The following is a 4,849-nucleotide window of genomic DNA, read 5'->3' on the forward strand; positions in this document are numbered from 1 at the left end:
TAGCTTGCTTCAAGCCGACAATCTCCGTGGGATCGACCCTTGCTCACGCAAGGTATTACTTGGACGACCCAGTGCACTTGCTGGTTAGTTGTGCGGGATTGCAAAAGTGTGATTGCAATTTCGTGCACCACATACATTCAGAAATCAAAAGTATTGCCACCACATCAAAATAATTAATCTGTTATAAAATTTGAAATTCATGCAATTCTTCTCTTTTTCAATTAAGAACATTTTTCATTTAAGAAAGGTGATGGATTCATAGGACATTCATAACTTTAAGGCATAGACACTAAGACACTAATGATCATAAGACACAAGCATAAATAAAATATAAAGCATAATTTTCGAAAAACAGAAAAATAAAGAACAACGAGATTAAAGAACGGGTCCACTTTAGTGATGGCGACTTGTTCTTCCTCTTAAAGATCTTATGGAGTGCTTGAGCTCCTCAATGTCTCTTCCTTGCCTTTGTTGCTCCTCTCTCATGATTCTTTGATCTTCTCTAATTTTATGGAGGATGATGGAATGTTCTTGGTGCTCCATCCTTAGTTGTCCCATGTTGGAACTCAATTCTCCTAGGGAGGTGTTGATTTTCTCCCAATAGTTTTGTGGAGGAAAGTGCATCCCTTGAGGCATCTCAGGGATTTCATGATGAGGAATTTCCTCATGTCCATGAGTGGGATCTCTTATTTGCTCCATCCTCTTCTTAGTGATAGGCTTATCCTCATCATTGAGGATGTCTTCCTCTTTGTTAATTCCAACTGAATTACAGAGGTGACAAATGAGATGAGGGAAGGCTAACCTTGCCAAGGTAGAGGACTTGTCCGCCACCTTATAAAGTTCTTGGGATATAACCTCATGAACTTCTACTTCCTCTCCAATCATGATGCTATGAATCATGATAGCCCGGTCTATAGTAGCTTCGGACCGGTTGCTAGTGGGAATGATTGAGCGTTGGATAAACTCCAACCATCCCCTAGCCACGGGCTTGAGGTCATGCTTTCTCAGTTGAACCGGCTTCCCTCTTGAATCTCTCTTCCATTGAGCGCCCTCTTCACAAATGTCTATGAGGACTTGGTCCAACCTTTGATCAAAGTTGACCCTTCTAGTGTAGGGGTGTTCATCTCCTTGCATCATGGGCAAGTTGAATACCAACCTTACATTTTCTGGACTAAAATCTAAGCATTTCCTCCGAACCATTGTAAGCCAATTCTTTGGGTCCGGGTTTACACTTTGATCATGGTTCTTGGTGATCCATGCATTGGCATAGAACTCTTGAACCATTAACATTCTGAATTGTTGAATGGGGTTGGTAAGAACTTCCCAACCTCTTCTTCGGATCTCATGTCGGATCTCCAGATATTCACTCTTTTTGAGTTTGAAAGAGACCTCGGGGATCACCTTCTTCATGGCCACAACTTCATAGAAGTGGTCTTGATGCACCCTTGAGATGAATCTCTCCATCTCCCATGACTCGGAGGTGAAAGCTTTTGCCTTCCCTTTCCTCTTTCTAGAGGTTTCTCCGGCCTTAGGTGCCATAAATGGTTATGGGAAAACAAAAAGCAACGCTTTTACCACACCAAACTTAGAAGGTTTGCTTGTCCTCGAGCAAAAGAGGAAAGAAAAGAGTAGAAGAAGAAGAAATAGAGGAGATGGAGGGGGCTTTTGTTGTTCAGCTGAGGGTGAGAAGTAGTGTTTAGGTTGTGTGAAAATGAAGGAGTGAAGAAGGGTTTATATAGGGGTGGAGAGGGGGGTAGGTTTCGGCCATTATGGGTGGGTTTGGGAGGGAAAGTGGTTTGAATTTGGATGGTGGGGTTTGTGGGGTTTTATGAAGGATGGATGTGAGTGGTGAAGAGAATGGTGGGATTTGATAGGTGAGGAGTTTTTTTTGGGAAGATGTATTGAGGTGATTGGTGAATGGGTGAAGAAGAGAGAGAGTGGTGGGGTAGGTGGGGATCCTGTGGGGTCTACAGATCCTGAGGTGTCAAAGAAAGCTCATCCCTGTACCAAGTGGCGTGTAAAATGCCCTTTCTGCCAAACCTGGCATTAAACACCGGGCTGCTGCCCCTTTCTGGCGTTAAACGCCAATCTGGTTCCCCTTTCTAGCGTTAAACACCCAGAATGGTGCCAGACTGGGCATTAAACGCCCATTTGCTGCCCTTACTGGCGTTTAAACGCCAGCAAGCTTTTTCTCCAGGGTGTGCTATTTTTCTTTCTGTTTTTCATTCTTTTTTTTTTGCTTTTCCAATTGTTTTTGTGACTTCACATGATCATCAACCTATAGAAAACATAACAATGGAAAATAGATAAATATAACATTGGGTTGCCTCCCAACAAGCGCTTCTTTAAAGTCAGTAGCTTGACAGTGGGCCCTCATGGAGCCTCACAGATGTTCAGAGTAATGTTGGAACCTCCCAACACCAAACTTAGAGTTTGAATGTGGGGGTTCAACACCAAACTTAGAATTTGGTTTTGGCCTCCCAACACCAAACTTAGAGTTTGACTGTGGGGACTCTGTTTGACTCTGTTTTGAGAGAAGCTCTTCATGCTTCCTCTCTATGGCTACAGAGGGATATCCTTGAGCCTTAAACACAAAGGATTCTTCATTCACTTGAATGATCAATTCTCCTCTGTCAACATCAATCACAGCCTTTGCTGTGGCTAGGAAGGGTCTGCCAAGGATGATGGATTCATCCATGCACTTTCCAGTCTCTAGGACTATGAAATCAGCAGGGATGTAATGGTCTTCAATCTTTACTAGAACATCCTCTACAAGTCCATAAGCTTGTTTTCTTGAATTGTCTGCCATCTCTAGTGAGATTCTTGCAGCTTGTACCTCAAAGATCCCTAGCTTCTCCATTACAGAGAGAGGCATGAGGTTTATGCTTGACCCTAGGTCACACAAAGCCTTCTCGAAGGTCATGGTGCCTAATGTACAAGGTATTGAGAACTTCCCAGGGTCCTGTCCTTTTTGAGGTAATCTCTGCCTAGTCAAGTCATCCAGTTCTTTGGTGAGCAAAGGGGGTTCATCCTCCCAAGTCTCATTACCAAATAACTTGTCATTTAGCTTCATGATTGCTCCCAGGTACTTAGCAACTTGCTCTTCAGTGACATCTTCATCCTCTTCAGAGGAAGAATACTCATCAGAGCTCATGAATGGCAGAAGTAAATCCAATGGAATCTCTATGGTCTCAGTGTGAGCCTCAGATTCCCATGGTTCCTTATTAGGGAACTCATTGGAGGCCAGTGGACGTCCATTGAGGTCTTTCTCAGTGACGATCACTGCCTCTTCCTCCTCTCCAAATTCGGCCATGTTGATGGCCTTACACTCTCCTTTTGGATTCTCTTCTGTATTGCTTGGAAGAGTACTAGGAGAGAGTTCAGTAACTTTCTTACTCAGCTGACCCACTTGTGCCTCCAAATTACTAATGGAGGACCTTGTTTTAGTCATGAAACTTTGAGTGGTTTTGATTAGATCAGAGACCATGGTTGCTAAGTCAGAGTGGCTCTGCTTAGAATTCTCTGTCTGTTGCTGAGAAGATGATGGAAAAGGCTTGCCATTGCTAAACCTGTTTCTTCCACCATTATTGTTGTTGAAACCTTGTTGAGGTCTCTGTTGATCCTTCCATGAGAGATTTGGATGATTTCTCCATGAAGGATTATAGGTGTTTCCATAGGGTTCTCCCATGTAATTCACCTCTTCCATTGATGGGTTCTCAGGATCATAAGCTTCTTCTTCAGATGAAGCGTCCTTAGTACTACTTGGTGCAGCTTGCATTCCAGACAGAATTTGAGAAATCATATTGACTTGCTGAGTCAATATTTTGTTCTGAGCCAATATGGTATTTAGAGTATCAATCTCAAGAACTCCTTTCTTCTGATTCGTCCCATTGTTCACAGGATTCCTTTCAGAAGTGTACATGAATTGGTTATTTGCAACCATTTCAATGAGTTTTTGAGCTTCTGCAGGCGTCTTCTTCAGATGAAGAGATCCTCCAGCAGAGCTGTCCAATGACATCTTGGACAGTTCAGACAGACCATCATAGAAGATACCTATGATGCTCCATTCAGAAAGCATGTCAGAAGGACACTTTCTGATCAATTGTTTGTATCTTTCTCAAGCTTCATAGAGGGATTCACCTTCCTTCTGTCTAAAGGTTTGGACTTCCACTCTAAGCTTACTCAATTTTTGAGGTGGAAAGAATTTTGCCAAAAAGGCATTGACTAGCTTTTCCAGAGAGTTCAGGCTTTCTTTAGGTTGTGAGTCCAACCATATCCTAGCTCTGTCTCTTACAGCAAGAGGGAATAGCATAAGTCTGTAGACCTCAGGGTCAACCCCATTGGTCTTGACAGTGTCACAGATTTGCAAGAATTCAGCTAAAAACTGATGAGGATCTTCCAATGGAAGTCCATGGAACTTGCAATTCTGTTGCATTAGAGAAACTAATTGAGGCTTAAGCTCAAAGTTGTTTGCTCCAATGGCAGGGATAGAGATGCTTCTCCCATAGAAGTCAGGAGTAGGTGCAGTAAAGTCACCCAGCACCTTCCTTGCATTGTTGGCATTGTTGTTGTTTTTTGCTGCCATGTCTTCTTCTTGTTTGAAGATTTCTGTTAGGTCCTCTACAGAGAGTAGTGCTTTAGCTTCTCTTAGCTTTCGCTTCAAGGTCCTTTCAGGTTCAAGGTCAACCTCAACAAGAATGCTTTTGTCTTTGCTCCTGCTCATATGAAAGAGAAGAGAACAAGAAAATATGGAATCCTCTATGTCATAGTTTAGAGATTCCTTGAGATGTCAGAGGAAAAGAAGAATAGAAGGAGGAGGTAGAAGAAGAATAATTCGAACTTATCAAGA

General features: G+C 42.6%; 1 non-coding gene across 1 annotated transcript; it reads left to right on the forward strand.

The window, feature by feature from the left end:
* Positions 1-4,072: 4,072 nt before the first annotated feature.
* On the forward strand, positions 4,073-4,180 carry LOC130951633 (small nucleolar RNA R71). Its single transcript, XR_009074043.1, has one exon. It is a non-coding gene; the product is annotated as a small nucleolar RNA R71 (small nucleolar RNA).
* Positions 4,181-4,849: the final 669 nt, after the last annotated feature.

Source organism: Arachis stenosperma, chromosome 1 (assembly GCF_014773155.1).
Source record: "Arachis stenosperma cultivar V10309 chromosome 1, arast.V10309.gnm1.PFL2, whole genome shotgun sequence".
Lineage (NCBI taxonomy): Eukaryota > Viridiplantae > Streptophyta > Magnoliopsida > Fabales > Fabaceae > Arachis > Arachis stenosperma.